This window comes from Corapipo altera, unplaced genomic scaffold, assembly GCF_003945725.1.
Source record: "Corapipo altera isolate COAL_440 unplaced genomic scaffold, ASM394572v1 0, whole genome shotgun sequence".
Classification (NCBI taxonomy): domain Eukaryota; kingdom Metazoa; phylum Chordata; class Aves; order Passeriformes; family Pipridae; genus Corapipo; species Corapipo altera.
In genome coordinates this window covers 62,667,579-62,688,082 of record NW_020884872.1, presented here as the reverse complement: position 1 = coordinate 62,688,082, position 20,504 = coordinate 62,667,579, and the positions used below count along the sequence as shown (strand labels likewise).

Below are 20,504 nucleotides of genomic sequence, written 5' to 3'. Positions count from 1 at the left end.
ATTACTTGTTAGATATTAGAAAACTAAGCTCCAAGAGAGCTGCTGAGTCAATGTAAACCAAACCTCTTTGAGTGACTTTTTTTGCTTCCATTGCTCACAAAAGCCCATAGTCTTAGACAGTTTCTAATCACACTGCATTTCAGCACAAGGCACAGTAAGTCAGAGTAGAGGGAGAAGGCAGCTGGTTAAGAACTATGAACCAAAACAATCCATATTGCACTTCAGTTGAATTAGCATTCTTTTGTTTGAGGCTGCTGGCTGATGTGCATCTAGGTCAGCACTCATCAAAAGAGAGTAGGTAACTTTATTAATTATATTCTGGTTACTGCATACTGACCTTTAACACTGTAGAAAAAATAGAGAAGCAATGTTTCCTTTGTCTTCAGTTAAAGTTTGCATTGCTATCTCACTCTCTCCAGTAATTACCTTGTGTTTTAGTATTTTGCAAACTGAGCAGTCAATGTGGTTTATTTGTAAAGTTACATCTGGTGTTAAGGAATAACAGCTAGAGCATTTGCAGAGATCAAGATGATAAGGACACACAAGACTGATTTAGATAGAAATTTAAGTAATTTATGATGTAAGAAAAGGAAGACCCATAATAGGGCATTGGCTCGGGGCCCCTCACTGGCATTTCACCAGCTTTGCTCTTAGTCCAGTTTATTCCTTTTTATCTTTGTCATTGGCTTCAGGAAAAGTGTGGTAACTTTCAGTTGTCTGGACTGACCAAGGCTGTGGAAAGTAGTGTATCACTGTTTAAAGTGTAGCCGAACAACAGCGTATAGTGTCAGAGTCTCTGGATGCTGCAACACAGCCAGTCCAGGGTTTTAACAGGAGGAAACTCAAGGCGAGACGCTGTGCCTGTTTCTTCTGTGTGTAATTTACTGTGCAACTTAAACTCTGGACCTGTTTAATGGTCCTAACAGCAGAGTTTCTAGGCCAACAACTAAATCAGCTGCAGTGCTCTGCATTTGCAGACGACCTTATGATTTACAAAATTTAATAAGCTGCCCCCTTACAATATTTTTTTCAAAGACATAACTTTTATAACAGTTGCCAAGAAGGCCGTCAAAGGTACAAATACCCACTGGTATAATGAAACCTTTATTTTTATTTTTTTTTTTGTGAAAAGCCATATAAACATTTCCAAGTGTTACTAATTCATTAACAATGAAAAAATTCTAGAGAGCTCTGCTGGCTGGCCATGGTAATACATTAGTGATTTTTCCAGCACTGCTCTGTGGCAGTGATATTTCTTGGGTAGCAGTGCAGTAAGCTGCTGGCAGCTGGAGGGCAAGCACAGGGAGGAAAGATTTACACTGTCTCATTTGTAGCCTACTTCTTTTTAAAAGAGTACTGCATGAAGCAAAGTTCCCTGTTTCACCCAGATGTACCTTTTAATGCTAAGTTCCCATTACATTTTTAAGCAAATTATCTTTTTATCCTAGTATTGTGATTTCTATTCAAAGCAGCATAACAAATTATATGTCCTTTAATTAAAAAGATGGATATAGATCAAACACCCAAGGTGACTTTTAAAGCTGACAGATTTTGTTTATATAGGCTAGTTACCTGTCCTTATCTATTGAATATTGCTGTTACAAGGAAGGAAAATAAATGTAAACTTTAATTTCTCACTGGATTTTTGACTTTGGGAAGATAATCACAGAAAATTCCTTAATAACTACAACATTTTATGCCATCAGATGTAAACTTTACTTGTCATATTTACAGACTTAGTGTCCAACTTCAGACATCTTTGCCTACTCATTCCTCTTCTATTTATGCTTACCTAATATTTAGAGCATAATTTCCCAAAATTTTCTAGTCAGTACTTACATTCAGGCACAGACAGTCTGCTAACAGTATAACTTCTCAGTGTGATACTTACTGAACTCCATATCAAATATTTGCTGCAAGATACATGTAGTAAAAATACTTTGATGCAATTATTCTGCCCGGTTTGGTTGTAATGGAATTAGATTTGGACAGAATTGCTTTCCAGACTGTTTAAATTCAAGAAGTAATTTTCTTCAAATAAGGATGTGAATATTGGCAATGTAATGAAGCAATTTGTTCTTTGAAATTTACATTAAAAAAAAAAAAAAGGAAAAAGGAAAATATTTTCCACTGGAAATTATTTGTATTTTGACAAACTCCACATATTCTGTAGTCCTACTTTTCCTGAGCTTACTACTGTTTTTTTTTTTGTTTGTGTTACTCAGTGTAGTTATTGTCCAAGTCTGTGTTGCCTGTGTATTATGTATCAGAGAAATGTGAAAAAACTGACGTCTCTGTGATTTTCTCCTGAAATGTAGGAAAATCTGATTGTCCACTTAAACATGAGAAATTACACAAAAATACTGTTTGCTTCTCCGACAATTCCAAGACATGAAACTCCCTATGGATGTAACCCAGAGGCACTTGTCTTTTATTTCAGGGTACTCTTCCTGTTGAGGCTACTTGTATTTTTGTGTCTGCCATTGTTTAAAACTTAATCACTCTTCCTCTTTAAGAAAGTTTTCCTAGTGCAAAAATAATCAGTCATTACATGCCTTTAGATCAGTTTGTTTCCTGTGTTGTGTTTCACGTATTCCTTTGTTCCATCCCTTCTCTTCCCCCACACCCGCCTCCTTCAGCTTTCCCCATTACATGAATCACTTTCATGTAAATTATTACTACTGTTTTTCACTAAGCCTAACCCTGAGAGAATATTACCCCTATTAGAAATGTACACATTTTACACCGCTATTTGGGAAGAATGGATTAAATGTGGTGATAAATATGAGAAAATAGATATGTTTTTACCACAACCTGCCTGCAGAATCCTCTTTCCATTGCAGATGTATGACAAAACAAGTTGGAATCAATGGCTTTTTTTCCCACTCTAGTTATGCATTTCAAATGATAAGTGGTATTATTATTATTGTAATTTTTGTTGTTATTGTTATTAATATTATTAGGACAAACAACTTTTAATATTTTTCAATGTAATCTGAGCAACAAAGCAAAAGTGTTTTGTTTCTATCACAAAAGAACTCCCTTTTTTGTTGCACTGTTTTATTGTTTAGCATTATAAATCTACAATATACAGCTTTTAAGGTCAAGCAGAAAGGAAGATTTTCTTTTCCAAACATCTGTCAGCAACCACATGGAAGAGAAAACAGTACTAGCATAATTTATCATGCTTTCACTTGGTGAAAAATGTTCCTTGGATGCTAAGTCATGACATGTACTTTAAGTAACGCTTTTCTCGAGTGCTTTATCTTACACTTTGCTTCTCTTACACTAATATTTTTCAGTTTCCTTATTGTTTGAGGCTATGAAGGATCATAAGCATTATTTATTCTTCTGGCATCCAGGCCTCATTGTGATAAGAATGAGCAGTTGCTACCCCAATGCAGATGGCAAGAGAACCGTTTCCAGGTTTTGGTGTACCTGGATGTCATTGCTTACTTTGCTGGAACACAACTAACCAGCTATGAAGCAGGAGGTTTGGCAGGCAGAGCGTGGGGTTGACATGTGTCCTTTTCCAGCAGGGGCTGCTGTAGAGCGGTAATAATCACGCATCCCCAAGGGATTGGAAAATTGTTTTCAATTCCCTCCTCCTGTCCCCCCCATTTGCATTTAAAGTAAACATATGATGAAGCTGTTGGTTCTTTTGAGTTAGAAAAAGAAACAAGTCACTGAAGAATATTAAATCTGGGCTGATCCAGTATAAATGCTCTTGGATCCTTCAGTAAAATATGCCTAAGCTATATTGGAATTATCTCCTTGAGCAGGAAAGACATCCAAATATAAGGTATAAAATCATAAAATACTCTTCATTGCACAACAACCTATCTGAAAGGAAGCAAAAGTGCTGCAAAGAAAGAAGGCTTTAAGCTTTGTATGAAGACTCTGACACTAACCATAACCTGCATAGTGTACAGGGTTCAAAGCCCTAACCATGACACTTGGCCAACACAGAGAGGAACCCAGAGATCCAGTGGAAATCAAAAGTGTTATGAAGCTGAATAACATGAAGGTCTGTGAAAGCACAACATCTATAAGGAGAGACCTCTTTTCAGGTCAGTTTATGGAGCAAAAAATCATGTAGGTCCACTTCCAGGCACAAAGTCCATTTACAGGGTTAGACATCTGCTTTTCCTAACTTTACTGGAAGATCTATGTGACTTCTCCCAACTAACATTGATTAAGAACCCTTTCTTCTCTGATAAGGATTTCATGGTTAGGTTACAATATCTGCAATACCCTCTGTAAATTGCACTTGTAAAAGTAAACAACTCCAAAGGGGAATTTACCTTATCCTAAAGGAGGTATTTAGGGCAGGTGGGAGGAATTACTTCTGGAGGCCTTTTTTCACCTTTAACTTTAAAGAAGGAAGGCTAAAGACTTAAATGTTTACATTCTGTATGTTACAATGACACGAATCCCTACCCTCCTGTCTCTTACATGCTGAAAACACCACATCTGCAACATTGTTGTTTATAATGTTATTGTAAATAAGGCATATGAAAGGATTTTATGGGATGTACAAAAGCCGCTTCTGCTGTCCGCTTACACAGCAGGTTTCACATATAGTAGTTTGGTTACATTGCCAATATTTTGTTTATTGGAAAAAAAATATTATATTGCTTCATATTACTACTTGTCTTCTGAAAGAAAATAGTGGATTGTGGTGCCAAAGGGACCTGCCTACTGATATAGAAAGTTGTGAGATATCACCACCACACAAATGGTAGTACAAACGGTACAAGCACAAACTCAAATTAATAAATAAAAAATGGCTTGTGAGGTAAGGAAGGCTTGTATTTTTCTGCTGAGACATGTTGGTATACTATCTCTGTAAGAAATAGGACTTTCCTTGAACTGATCATAACAAATACATTTATCCTTGAATAAAAAAAAAAAAGTGGCAAGAAAACTACATTTTCAGAGCTGAATGAGAACTCTGTACAGACAAACTCATAATAGAAATATATAGTATGCACAGCAGTTGAGGCACAAGGCATTGTCTTAGATATAATGACAAATATATGACAAATAATAATGACAAATTTTTGTATTTGTCTTTACATAATTACTTTCCAGTGCATTATTACTTGGGCTTAGGACATCCAGACTTAACTGTCAGCTAATTTTACTAACTCTAATTCTTTCATCAACTTGTTAAAAAATTATTGGCAGTCATCTTTAATGGGTGTAATAGATCTTCTTCCAGTTCAGTCTGGGCCAAATACAGTGTTCATACTACTACTGATATTTCCCAGCTATATTTCTTACATTGTTCTCACCAGTTATTTTTTGATGAATCATGATTTTACGTATCGAAAGAGAGGCTCTTTCTTCAATTATTGCATCAGGCGGGTTTTTTTATGTTTCGGGATGAAAAAGTTCCATGTGTACTACATCGTTGTCTTTGGCAACATAATGTACTTGGTTCTAATACTTAACTGCCTTCAGTCCTCCTAGAGACTGTCGGCTTTACTCCCTTTTTCCAATCATGGGGCTTCTGGCTATAGCTTGTAAAGCAAGATCTGATTGTGTAGAGTAACTGCATATTTAATGCGAAAAAGAAATTTCAGAATTTTTTTTAATAATGTGTCTTCAATCTAAAGTGATTCAAGAAAAACCTTGTGTGAACGTATGTAATTTTAAATTACTTGTACTTTTAAAATTTAGATGTTGTGGGTGGATGAAATTTATGCCATGGGAGAGAATTTCTGGAATGGTCTGTACTTCAGTGTCTGTGGATTTCACTTGAACTGTGGAAGAGTCAGCTACAGCCTAAGTCGGTTGCCAAACAATCCTGTAAAGATTGTTTGTGTGAATAATGAAGTGATCAGGGAACAAGACTGGTCTCGATTTCATTCGTTCTTGATTTTAGGCACTTAACCAATATATCTATGCTGCCAATTTCTGATTTAGTTGTCCCTTTTTTTCATAATTTTTCTGTTGTGATGTAAAAACCCCCAACAGAATATTCAGTTCTCCTGAAGTCCAAATTTCTTTCTGGAAATCATCTACTCATTTTTGAGTAGATAGATAGGTAGGATGGATTTGTGCTTACGTAGATAAAAGCTGAATGTGTTTGCAGATATACAACCTGACATCAGAAGACTTAATATTACAGAATCACAGTATCAATTAGGTTGGAAAAGACCTCTGAGATCACTGAGTCCAATCTAGGACCAAACACCACCTTGTCAACTGGACCACGGCACTAAGTGTCACGTCCAGTCTTTCCTTAAACACCTCCAGGGACAGTGAATCCACCACCTCCCTGGGCAGCCTATCCCACTATCTAATCACCTTTTCTATGAAGAAATTATTTATAATATCCAAGATAAACCACTCCTGGTGCAGCTTAAGATTATACCCTCTTGTCCTGTTGCAAGTTGCCTGGGAGAAGAGACCGACATCCTCCTGCCTACGACCTCCTTTCAGGTAGTTGTAGAGAGTGATAAGGTCTGAGCCCTCCACTTCTCCAGGCTAAATAAGCCTGGCTCCCTCGGCCAGTCCCTATAGGACTTACCCTCTAGACCCTTTACCAGCTTTGTTGCCCTTCTCTGGACATGCTCCAGCACCTCAGTGTCCTTCCTCAATTGAAGTGCCCAAAACTGAACACAGTACTGAAGGTGCAGGCTCACCAGTGCTGAATACAGTGGAACACTTCCATAGTACTGCTTGCCATACTATTTGTGATACAGTCTAGAATGTTATTGGCCTTCTTGGCCATCTGGGCACACTGCTGGCTCATGTTCAGCCAGCTGTTGATCAGCACCCCCAGGTCCATTTCTTCTTTCCAGCCATTCTGTATATTCTGTGACCTTTTTTTTTCAAGTCCCAGTTCCTTTCTAAAGCACAGTAAAAAGTAAGTAGTTGAACATCAGCATTTTTCATAATATATTTTAGACTTCGTAATTGTTTATGTTGAGTTCTGTACTGTTATTTAGTTTCCTAGCCATCTACACTAGATTGGACACAATGAAAAGCACAAGTTGTATTACTTTTTTTTAATTATGGTATGTAAGAAGAGCTTTTTAAAGAGGGTTCATCTTTTATTTATTTCACCCAAAAAATAGCCAGATTTCTGAAGTATTCAGCAGTGAATATGCTGAGCTTTAGCGAAAAAACACGTACATCATGCAGCTCTGGACAAGAAGTTACAATCAGAGTCACCCACTCACTTCAAAATATGGCTTGTAATATCTTACAGTAGATTGAACAAAGTCTAAACGGGTCAGAATAAGTCAGAATAAGTCTGAACGAAGTCTGAACTGGTTAGATTAATGTTTGTTTTGATATGTTAGTTTTGCCACTGAATTCACCGGGTTGAGGACTGTACTTTGATAGGTACTGTTTTGTTATTCTTGAAAGAAACACTTTTACCTTTAATGCTTGATGACACAGAAATATTCAGCCGATTGAATATAGAGATCTTTCTTTCAGTACACTGCTTACAGATCTTTAGTAGAGGTGGTGGGTAAATGTCCCACAGTCTTTCATGCATTAGGAACACATGCTCTTAACTTGTTCTGATGTCATCTTCCTTAGAGGAGGTTCCTGAAAAAACATTGATGCAAAAGATATATTAAAAAAATCAATGACAAAATGTCACTGAGAATTGAACTCATGTAAAGATCCTTAGAGTGGCAGAATATAAAGTGAAAGAGATCCTGTCACTGTGCTTTTATCTCTTTGATCCCATGTTCCAGACTAGTATAGGCCTGCAGCAGTGCTTAAACTATAACACTGTTACAAGAGAGTTATTGACTTCAGCACTATAGAGAACCTAATACCATTTATTGAAGTTAGGTTTTGCTGATTTTGAACATTGACAAGATTTCTGCAAAGGTAGATCTAGGAAAGGTTTAATTTGTATTTCTCAGGAACTTCCCCTAATTCTCAAAATGGCAACAACAACAAAAATCCAAACAAACACCTCCACCTCAAATTAAAATAAGAGCCTCACCCACAATTGCGTGAAGAGTATAAATAGGAGTTCATAACAGACATGACAGAAAAAGGAAAACATATTCACATTGTCTAATTCATTTTTATAACATGACTGGAAATAGCACAGAAGAATAATGCTAATTCACCTTCTGATGTATGGAGATATTATTAATATCACACTACCTGAAAAGGTGTATCTTTAAAGAAAATATTATTTTTAAAAAATTTATAGATTTCATTTTTTGCAAAACTCATTAAAAAGAAAAGAGATTGATTACTAAATGTACAGACTGGTCATTCCAAAGAGCTACTTTGGTCTCTGTTCCATGGTTATAAATAATGTCTACAGTCTGGTTTCTAGGTCAGCTTCAAGTCAGAGGTAATACTTGAGTGTTAACATGATTCCATATCTTAAATTCAGGAGAAACAAGCTGTCAGCTTTTCAGTTGCAGGTTTTATCCCTTAAGTGAAATTAACTCAAAGCAAACATCCTTGTGAAGTGGTCTTGCCAAGGCATAATGAAGCATCAGAATAACACGTGCTGAAGCCAAGTTTTGCCTCATACAGGACTGGATTTCCAAGCCATGTGGGGAACACAGACAAATTTCAGACTTCTTTTCCTAACCTTGCCCTAGTTTGAATCAAAATTTCCAACTATGCATTTGTGAGCTGAAAGAAGAAAGGAAACATGAGGTATTTCCTGTCACATTTTTCTGTGAATTATCTGTAATCAGCTTCCAATTACCCCAAGTAACACTGCATAAGCAGCAGCAAGAAAAAGTCTTTTCCCATTCAGAGGTATAGCTTTCCAAACTGTAGTTATACCTCTACTTGGAGTGCAATGGAGGGGGAAGTTGGTGACCTGTTTTTTTATGTGTAAGAATTACCACATACAAACTGGATGACAAATAATGTGGTAGCTATGAGACATGAATGATCCACTAAAAAAATATGTCTGACTAATTTTCTGTACCATTCCGGTTTATTTTCAATTCTTCATATCCGCAGATTATAAAATGCAGTCGATAAGGATAAAGGCTAGAATAGCAGCAGCTTTACTGAAGCAATGAAAACTTTGGAATTTTTGTCTTATATCTCAAGTATTTCCTTTTTTGATTAAATTTAGCATGGAAAAACACATATATTCCAAGGATAGTGCACTTTTTAAAGTATATATTTCTCTATATAGCAGAAAAAGTAAAAGTAGCATAAGCTGTAGTCTACATACACACATAGGCACAGAGATGTGTGTATATTCCACTCTGTAGTTTATATGAGTGTACTGTAGGAAACACAACTGAAAATCACCAGTCACTTAAAATGTCATAGTCTGGAGTACGCCTGAGTTGTGCTGTCAGTATGGGAAATGAATTCAAATAATAGGTGCCATTACTGTAGCATGAAACTATTAGTTAAAGTTCACAGTGCTTGACTAGATCACTTAAACCTTTATTAGAAAAAAAATGAAATTTTGAATGTTCTTCTTTTCTTCCTTAATCTGAGCAGGGGCTCAAAGTTTAACCAAAAGCATCTGGAAATAAGTTCCAGTGCTGTGCTCCTGGTTCAAGTTCGAAAGAACAGAAGGCAAAACTCCCTGTGCATGGTGCTAACTAGTATCATGGGAGTGTCAAACTTGATTTGAGGTAGATTGACATGTCATTATTCCTCCCATTCTTGCTTCCCTTTTAATGATCTGCACCTGAGCTCTGGTGTGTATTTTGTGACACTTATTAGCAATCTACAGGTCTGAGAGAACTGTTGTTTAGCCATCTCTCACCTGTTAAAATGTTAACAAGACGAGACTTACCACTGTGTCTGGTGCCAACTGAAGGTCATGGATGGAGTGAAGAAGCCCCAGACATCTGTCTTTCACAGTGAGCTTTGTACTATGCTTCACTGAAAACAGTAGGCTGAGCGATTTCTCACCATTAATATCAATGGGACCTGAACGCATACTACCGGCATGCATTCCTCGGCTCCAGGAGTGGAAGTGTGGAGCTATTAACACACCTCATTCACATCTGAATTAAGAATGTTGAAACAGTTCTACATGGCAGATATACCAAAGAAGTCGTTAGGTTTATTCTTGTCCATATACACTGCAGTGCCTGATGGCAACTGCCCCTGCTATATAAATAAAGACTGAGAGACTCAAGGCTACTGATTTCCTGAGTATCAATCAACCTGGATTCATCTTTTCTTGTTTTTATTTTTCCTCTGTGAGGGTCTGCTTCACAACAATTAAAACAATGACTTTGATCTCCACCCTGCAATATTTTCAAAAGTCTAGTATTAATGGCATTTGCATTTTGAAAAATTGTCATACCTTTTCAATTAGAAGTTTTTTAGGGTGGAATGGATGCCTCACATGCAACACAGTTTTAAATCATAGAATCATAGAAAGGCTTGGGTTGGAAAGAGCTGTAAAGATCATCTAGTTCCAAACCCCCTGCCATGGGCAGCAATGCTGTTCATTAGACCAGGCTGCTCAGGGTCCCATCCAACCTGATCTTGAACGTTTCCAGGGATGGGGTATCCACAAGTTCTCTGGGCAACCTGTTCTACTGCATCACCACCCTCTGAGTAAAGAATTTCTTCCTAACATCAGTTCTAAACCTGCTCTCTTTCAGTTAAAAACCATTTACCCTTGTCCTGTCAGTATCTGTCTGTATAAAAAGTCCTTCTCCCTACTTTTTATAAGCCCCCATAAGGTGGTTGGAAAGCTGTGGTAAGGTCTCTGAAGCCTGATCTTTCCTGAGCTGCACAACTCCAGATCACTTAGCCTGTTTTCATAGGAGAGGTGCCCCATCCCTCAGATCATCTTTGTGGTCCTGTAATAACCTTTCCTCTCTCTCTTTGAGTCCATAAGTGAATGGCTGTGAGTGAAAATGTACAGTTATTTGTGAATATTCCTGTGCGTGTGAATTATCTGTGGAAAGATAAACCAAAACAGCTATTCAAATATCATATATGTGTACATTAGTGAATAGAAATTGGTTTCTTACTGACATACACATAAAAGAGATTTGCAGAGGTATGTACAAAAGTGATATCTCCTTTCCTTTTCTGTCTCTCTCTTACCCTGTCTCTTCTCTTTCATCATCTCCTTCCTCTTCTCCTCCTCTGCATTCTCTTGTCTCTTCCCCTGTTCACCCCCCTTCTTTAGCCCCTTCCCTCTCCCCTCCTCCACTGCCCCTCTAAATTTCAGTCTCCCTTCCCTCTTCCTGTGGACCTCTCTACTCTCCTTCTCTCTACTTTTCTTCCCTATTTTTCCCCCTTCTTTTTTTTATTTCCTCCTAGTAGCATTTTCTTTCTTTTGCAAATCATTCAGACACTTTAGCCAGTGCTTGGCAGTCACAGACCTTAATAACTTGTCGAAACCCCCTTCCATTTCTTGTGCAGCACATGAAATGATGCTGTTCAGCAGACAGACAGCAGAAACAAGGTGTTCAGTCCTTTCAATTTTTATTTATGGCAATGGGGAGCGTATTGCTGGAGGTACTAAGAACAGGTTTACTTTCTGAAGGAGTCAAATTTGTCTCAATTGCCTTGGGATGGAAAATGATCTATCCCAATAGCCAGTGGAAACAGCTTTCCTGATCTCCTGCTACTTTTTATTCTGAGTTATAAGTATCTTTTGTGAATGGTTAAACAACTTCACTCTTAATCTTATTAGTATAAGGCTCTCACACCAGACCCACTGAAAATGGCAGAAAGACATTCCCAAATTTGAGCAGACTTCAGTTCTGACTCTAACAAATATCCCACTGGCTTAACCTTTCAAAAGGCAGACAAATGAAAAATAACATTAAGCAGTTCTATCAGAAATAAATGCCAGTTGTTTTTGGAGGTCTTTTTCTCAGCCGTTCCTATTGATGTAGGCTATAGCAGGCTTTGGAATATGGCATACTTTAATCGGCTTGTTTCTTTTGAAGAAAGCTCCAAATCATTGTTTTGTTTTGTTTTTGGGGCTCAAGGGTATTTCAAATGAACTCCCAATGAATTGAAAGTTACAGTTGTACTCCTAAGTACAATAGTGGGCAATAAATAAGAAAGATTAAGTATTCTGTAGTCAGGTTAGAGTGGAACAACAACAAGAGACTGATGCATTCTTTCTAAACAAACAAAAAAGCATAATTGGAAAAATTCATTTTTATATTCTCTTACATTAGATGGGGCCACTGAGTGAAACATTCACTGATGAATTTCTTCTCTAATCTGTGGAGGAAAAACAGCTACTGGTGAATTAAAGAGTCCTGGAACAGAGCCATGAGAACTAAATGGCTAAAAATGAAAACAGGCAAACATTTGAAGAGTATTCTACAGAACACAGATCTTTCAACACTTCCCCCTTTTCCATGGCTAATTCATTGTCATGGAAACTGAATTTATCAAAATGTTCTTGTTCACTCCTAGTGACCCAGTGAGTCGACTTATGGAGCTGGTGAAAGGTAACTCAGGCTGAAGCAATTTTTACAAATGATATGCAGCAGTTCATAAATTGGTAAATTTTGAATGGCACCATTGTGCTTCTCAAGTAGTTTTCCCTAGTCTCAAAAGACTATTTCTGTCTGCAACCTAGAGGTGTCTGAAACGCTCACTAATAAGTTAGCATGAGAGGCATGTATGAGTATGGCTCTTTTCTTCCCTCTCAGCTCTCCTTTAATTTGTTTTTCTTCTTACCCTGTGAATTTATGCTAAAATCTTGTTATTTGTGTCATTCTTTACTTCATGCATTCTCCACAGCAATTTCCTTTGCTGATCTGTAGCCCAAGGATGCAAAAATCCTTCATCACCTCATCACAAACATCTCTTCTTATCTGTTACTGAAGGTAGGTGTTGACTATCAAGTGTTATGCACAATGACTGCTGTATGCAGCCAGCTTTGCCAAATCCAGAATAACCCTGGAACTCTGAGTGCTTCCACCATGTCTCAGGAGGTGAGGTTGCTTGTGTTTCTTCATCATACATGAAAATTGTCGTATAATTGTTTTGAAGGTTTTTCAGCTTCTATGTCACTGCCAAATTCTGTCAAGGTTGATTTTTACTTTATTTTCTGTTAGCAATTAGTGACTTGTTGTCATGGAAACTGCACTTCACATGATTCTTGAACTTAAATGGCTGAATGTGATCATACAGCAGCCCTTCATTCTTTAGCCTCAGTAGTTAAAGACTTGTTTTTGTGTGTGATCTTGATTACAGAATCACATAAAATATCTATAAACACAAAAAATAATAACAGAAGGCTACATAAATTAAAATGAAGTAGTCAATAATTCATTCTTTAATTAAAGCTCTTCCTTTTCCTATTGCTGTAACCTTTCAAGTGTCAAAGCAGATACGAGCTAATCATTTGTATGAAATATTTTTTCTAATTAGCAGTTTGTGAAACAAAAATGAAGGAAAACAAAAAATGGGGATTTAAAAACGAAAGTACTTTAGAGAAAATATTTTCTAGCGTATGAGTCTGTTTGAGTTTGTGGACAGCATTTAGGTACACAGAGAGGGATGCATTCACTTCTGCTTTTTTTTGCTATATGAAATGACTGGAAAAGGTAAATGATATGTCCCAATATAATTTCAATAACAGACACATTTGAATTTGTTCATCTGCTAAATATTTTGTATTTTCAAATCAAAGTCTTAAAACTTCAATTCAGAAGCTATATTTTTCAACAGTAATCACACTGAAAGAATAATGCATTGCATTTTTTCTTCTGACATCTCCACCATTTAGAAATATTCCAGAAATATTCCTGTATCATAAAGATCTCTTTTCACTGAAGATTTTTTAGATATATTGCTCTGACAGCAGTGGCCGAGTAAGCTGAATCAGAGCAACAGAAAGGCTTATATCAAGTCTCTTATTCTGAGGACGATCCAAATCCAGTTCTAAACTACCTGGAGATTTCTATTTGTATGTATACACACTTTATTCAGAAAAATTCTAAATGCAGAAGTTTTCCAGATATGACTACAATATTTCAAATTCACAGTTTGCACTTCTTTAATGTCATTGTCTAGACAAATAGTTCATCTGATTGCATGTTCATGTCTCTGTTTGATTCTTGAAAAATGTTGAATGGCTTGTAATCAATAAGAGTTCAAGGTACTTGAACGTCATAGGAAATTATAAGAATCAGACCTGGGCATGTGAAATTGTAAGTGTCACTCTAATGAATGCTAACCAGTAGAGATTGTGATTTTTGAAGATTTTTCTGGTGCTTGATATGCTAGAAGACTTGGTCTTGAAAGGACACTGCACTCTTATTAAACTTTTCAAATGTCTTTTTGTAAAACTAGAACTAAACTAAAGTATTGGGTAATGTAGCTATCAGAGACAAATGTAGTTTAAAGGCACTATAAGACAATTTCTTCCCTGTGGTAACCCAGCAGAATTCAGTGTTATTTTCTGCTGTCTCTCCTCCCATGTATTAGAGACTCATTACTTGGATTCACTAACTTTGCTATAAAGATAGCTGTTTGCTTTCAGTGATACAAAAGCAAATACAGTATGATTTTAGCATGTGCTTGCTGTGTTCAGATATTTCTTATAAAGAAGCAATTTTGAAGTATTTTAGTAGAAAAGTATTCACTTATTTATACAGTGTGCTAGATTCCCATTAAGCATTTAACTGGATAATACTTTTTTTGTAAAAAAGGGGAAAGAAAAAAGTAGGTAAAACTTCAATTTCTTATACTTGTGATAATATATATGTCTGCCAAAAGGTAACATAGATATGAAATTTAACATATTCACTGAATGGTTTTACTAACCTTCAAGAGAACAGGTATGTACTTCACCATGTGCTGTGTGTTTCTGTGCTCACTGAAGTCCTAGGAAATCAAAGCAATTATTCTGAAAACCATGCTGAAACCAGTGTGAGGCCAGAATTTGTCTCATATTTAGAATTTCATGTTATCACACTAAGTATGGTGTTCCTAGTGAATTGTGAATTTGGGTTTTAAGCTTTTTTTTAGCTGTTCCTCCTTGTTAATATGTCAGGTTACTTTTGGTTCCTATTTCTTTAGAATTACTTCTCCTAAAATTTCTTAACAGTACAGTCTATACTTTAAACTTCTAAAATCACAAAACTAGTATCAATAATTGTATTAGCCCTGTGGTAGCTACAACACATATAGATTCTTTCATTTCCAGTACATGTTGGTGTTCTTTCTATGGTTCTAAAGATTTGTGTTTAATTAACACTTATTACTAATTGTACCATGTAGTTGTTTTCACAAAAATGTGAAATTTTATCTTTTGTTTCATTAAAAATACAGGGAATAAAAACCATCAAATTACTTATTCAAGTTTATAATGGAGTGAAATATTTGACATTGCCCTTGTACAAGGTCAAATAGTTCTCCAGAACTATTGCTACTATTAGAGAAATTTTAAAGAAAGCGTTATGAAAATAAAAATCCAAAAGAGTGTTCTTCAATAGGCACAATCAGGAAAAAATTACTCCTTTGAATCAGATGTAAGTATAATTTCAAAATAAGAAGCTATAAACCAGCTGATTTTCTTAATTGTCTGGGATTCCTTTGGGGTATTATTTCAGTCTTGTAATCTGTTTAACTTTTTTGTACTTGGAAAGACAATAGAATATGACAGGTTCTTTGACAGTTTGCTAACACAAATTAACCTCATTTATGGGAAAACTGACTGTGTGTGAACACCTATTTTTGCAGTGCTTTGTAAGACAATCTCTAAATTGCTGACATGTTGGGAGGTCTGCTTCCTAAATTTTAGGCATTCTGCTGAATAATAACATGGATAATCTACCAAGAGTCTTATGATAGGCTTGAATATTGATGACTCTATAATATTTATAGGGGAAAAGAAAGAAAAAAAGGCATGCTTGCTATGTTCTTTCAAATTAATGAAAATTCTCTTCATTGCACCTGTAAAGCACTGCTGCTATGCACAGGATTTTACTGCGGTAACAGAGGTATATTTGATCACTGTTTATTCTTTAAAGAACCATGCAAAACAAGTTAAGAGCAAATATTTTCTGGTGAGAATTTATCACATAGAAATAATATTAGCCTAAGGGAAATGCATAGGATTATATTTGTTTCTATCTGGTCTGATAAATGAATAAATGATTGTCCCCTAGGAATAAGGAGACGAATACAGGAGAATCTGATGTCAATGTAATCCCCTTACGAAAGGTTGGAATCAAATTAACTATTAGACTTTTCTTATTTGGCTAAATTTCAATGTTTGTGGCTTGGAATTATTTTATAACTAGGTGAGAGGTATTAAATAAGTTAGGTGAGGATGATGAAGACTATCTATCAAATAAAATCAAACACTAGTGACCTTTAAAAATAAATTTGTACATGAAAGTGTTCAAGAGTCTTGCCTATCCACCTTCTAAAAGCATATATATTTCTCCATACAGTTTAAGATATACTGTTGAATAAATACATAGTTAAACAGCAGAAGAAACAATAAAAAAAATTATGTGAACCTCCATGTTTCCTCATCAATCTTTTTTTTGCATGTGTGTGTGTGTTTCTGTAACCTCTGGTGCTGAAGGAAGGACCAAGAAAGATTGATGGAGGGTGGTGGCAAATGCCATTTTATAGTCTCTTCTTTGCTATGAAAAAAACCTGCAACTTTAAAGACAAACATTGGCTCTATGGACTTTAACTAACTGCATAAATAGAAAGGCTGACTTCTTTAGAACTCTCAACCTGGACCAAAATTTTTCACTTTAGGCTACCTTTTCACAAAGTCTTTGCTGTCGGTTGTGTTTGTTCTGAATGACCTATATTTAAGGTGAGAAAACCTTTAATGTATAATCATATCATATTCTCTGTACATGCCACATAGGTGCATTTCAAAGCATTAAAGTATGTTTATGGATTATCTCTTGTACTGTTAATATAAAGTTAGATTCCCTGTTTACTGTAGGTCCAATTGTATGAAAGTTTCAAAGGGAGCCTTTGAAATCTCTAAATATAGCTTAAAAGAGTTTCTCTATATCTAAAATGTCATGACATTAACATCCAGTATCTTGGGATACTCCACAGTTAGAAACTGGGAAACTGATTCTTTCCAGTAGCATAGAGCTCTAATTTCTAGCCTTACGAGTATTCAGAGAAATGGACTTACCTTCTGACATTTTAGATATAAAAAAGGTTTTCTGAATCCAGCTTATTCTGTATATTAGGAAACCATATTTTCTGAAGAAAGATTCCTGGTTTAAAAAGAGTAAGAATTAATGACTCCCTGTTGCAATTTAAAATAGTGACAAGAAGTCCCTATTGGTTCTTTACAGGTATTCTGTAGTTATGATTTTCATAAGAGGCTGTCTAGGTCATAAAAACTATACTAGTTACTCACAAAGATATATAAATTATTAACAGAGCTGATTGCTAGCGAATCTTTGCTCGCAGCTTCTCAGAGAAAGTTTCGGTGGCGTGACCCCCCTTCACTAGGAGAAAAGAGCCACGAAGTTCCTTCTCTGGATTCCAGTGGCTAAAAGTGGTTTATTTGAAACTCCCAGGGGCTTTTAAGGTCTCTGGGGGAGGGCTTAGAAAGAGGAATACGACTGGGTAAAAGTCTGGGGTAAAGGGAGTGGCTTGAGGGCTCTGCTTACCAATGGAGGATACAGGAGGACCAAAGTCCAGTAACAAACCAGGGACTGGGGAGAAGAGGATGAGACAACCATCATGAGGGGAAAAACGTAAAATAAAAATGCAAATAGTTGGTGTTTTTCCACTCCGCTTGATCCTGGAGAGCTGCTGCTGCGATGGACCTGCTTCTAGAGTCGTTCTTTCAAGGATTCATAGTCTTTGCAATCCCCCACAAATTATCTTATAATCAACTTCATATTTATGAAAAGTAGACCTACTTATGTACTTCTGAGTCTAACTAGAGTTTGAAGATGCAGACATATATGCTTTTTATGAGTGAAGAAAGGAGATTTTATTTGTTGCTATTAAGAAGGAAGTTCAATTAAAGAGAATAATACAAATGTAGTGTGTGCTCAGCTTTTCTTTGACCCAGTGCTCATCAGTAGTGATTGTCTATTATGGTTTTTTCAGTAGTGAGACTGAATCTGTAATTAATTGCGGATATGAATATGAAAAGAAAGTTACTTCCTCAGTTCTCTCCAGTAAAGCATTTCATTGAGCTGGATGACGAATCAGTGTCTGAAGTTGTGTGTCACAGTCAGACTACTTTTCCATTTAGGGCCTGTTTCATGCTGACTGAAAAATGGTAGAGTGGTTCAGCTCCATTTGCTGAATAACCTGGAGGTCCTTAGGGGAAAGGAGGAAAAATCTCCTGTGTTTAAGAGAGTGTTGGTTTCAACCTGGATTCTTGGTATGCAAGTAGCCTATTTCTCTTTCTTGCAATACCTTGTGTTAAACCTGGCTTTGACTAGTGTGATGGGAATATCAGACATCTCTCCAGAGTAACATTTTGCAGTACAGTAGAAAAAAAAAAAGCAGTTATCTGTAAGTTTGCACAGAAAATTATATATACATTTCTGAGCTGGATCAATAATGCACCTTGATATTGTATATGCCAGGTTATAGAAGAGAACTCAAATTCGAGAATTTCAGAGTTGCCAAATGTATCACTATTATTCTGCCTGTGTACCTTTGAAAGGCCTTGTTTTTAAAATGTGAGTTTTCACAGCATGATGAAAATGATATCTGGGATGGTACAGAAAAAAATGGAGAGAACAAAATTCTTTAGTTTATGTTTGTGCAGTTCAAGATAACTTCAGGAACTTATCTACCAAACTGCACTTTAGTTTACACCAATTTTAATATTTCCTATGTAATGTCTACAAGAAATACATAGTATCTGTAGTATATAGGTATGTTAACAAATTGCACAGAAAAGTTGTAGAAATAGGCACATATATTGATTCCTTTAATGTACAACAGTTTTAAGAATTTCTATGTCATAGGTATAATTGATTATGTAGGAAAATAGGCCTAAATATGTGGTTTACATGATAGCTGACTTACTGATGGTCTAGTCAAATGATCAGCACTAGCAGTGATGACTCAGGAAAGGCCAACATAATCACTGCAGAAAAACTGGAATATTTAGAGCCTGAAAACTCAAGTAACATTTGACTTTAAGTAAGTAGCAAGTGCAAGATAGTGAAGGCACGCCTGGTTCAATATAACTCAGATTTCAGTTGAACTGTTATTTGCCTTTTACATTTTCTCTTCCTTCCTCTATTTTCTTATTTCATATTGTCTACTTTATAAATATGAGGTTTTAAACCAGTTATTCTTAGTCATCTAGCTGTCCAAGAAAACTCTTAGGGAGATAAGTAAGGATAAAATTGAATAAGTTTTTTTCTCCAGTTTTTTCTTCTCGCTGACAGATGCTGACCATGATCTGAAGTGAATTTTATCCCTAAAGTAGCTTTATAGGGAAATTCTGAAATAACCTTCATATATGAAGTTCACTGTTAACAATTATAAACTGTACTTTCACATTATCTGTCATGGCTTATACACAAAGAATCCCTGTTATTCTCTCTAGTTGGTTCAGAAACTGCGACGGTGCTGTAGCAGTGGTGATGTGCGTTTGCATGTAACTGGGGCATGGAAGTATCCTTCACTAATATTTTCTGTTCCTAGAAGGCCTTGCATAGAGAAAATATTGATCAAATGGTCTCCTACAGGGGTGCCATTGCTGCAGGCTGGTCATTTAGGGTGGCCAACCAAAAACAAAACTGAGGCAAATGAAATCAAAAAGAACAAAGAAGTAGCTAGAGGCAGAAAAAAATCTGTCAGTCCATTCTTTTGTTAAAGCTGTGCTTCAAGCATCAGTGTCTGCAAGAAGCTCCGAAGTAGCCCTAGGATGAAACTCTGTAATTGGAGGCAAGCAAGGCACAGATGCTAGCTTTTATTAAATATCAACAGAATTTAACAGTGCCAACAGCCCAGTGATGAAGGAGAAGGAAGGATGGGAAGGAAATTCCTTCTTTGGGCTAATTTCATGCTTACTGTCCTTCAGACCTACTCATCAGATCTGTCATCATGCTCTGTGTCTCTGACAAAGTCAGGCTATCTATAAATACCTCGATAGCTCTATGCACTTGAGTCATGTATGAATAACCTTTTGCTCATGAGATGATCTAGGCTATGCTGCCTGGCTCCAAGCTGTTGTTACTGAAGGGTACAAGTCCCTTTTGAGTCCTGTATAGTATCTATCAGCCTTACATATACATATTTACTTCCCTGGGGTATCTCAAAAATCATTAGACACTAATATTTAGGCAACTGTATCCTTCTCAAAATGGATTCCTTAAGTGGAAAGAGACATATATCAGGGATACTTATAACTGTGGATCAAAGTGTTCCTTTCTCATGCCTCCTCACATTGAAATGAAGGCAGCTTATAGAAAGACACAAAAACATGGAGTCAGACTTCTCTCCTCTCTAACGCCTTGTAGGTTTGCTTTTTATGAAAAGCAAGCAGTTATTTTAATTTAAAGAGGGACATTATTGGGTTCTGGTGATTTGCTTTGACATGGCCTCCTCCAGCTGCAGAA

General features: G+C 36.4%; 1 long non-coding RNA gene across 6 annotated transcripts in view; it reads right to left on the bottom strand.

Annotated features, from left to right (window-relative positions):
- The window catches only part of LOC113950411, a 30,206-nt gene extending 12,701 nt beyond the window's left edge, over positions 1-17,505 (bottom strand). For 2 of the 6 annotated variants that reach the window (XR_003528731.1, XR_003528733.1), the window contains exons 1-4: positions 17,321-17,505; positions 17,090-17,174; positions 12,130-12,180; positions 7,396-7,569 (exon numbers count right to left, since the gene is read on the bottom strand). This is a non-coding gene — a long non-coding RNA (uncharacterized LOC113950411). Of the gene's footprint in view, positions 1-7,013; positions 7,570-12,129; positions 12,181-17,089; positions 17,175-17,320 lie in introns of those variants that run through there. The other 4 variants (XR_003528736.1, XR_003528732.1, XR_003528738.1 and 1 more) reach the window with 4 other exon arrangements.
- Between the last annotated feature and the right edge of the window lie 2,999 nt (positions 17,506-20,504).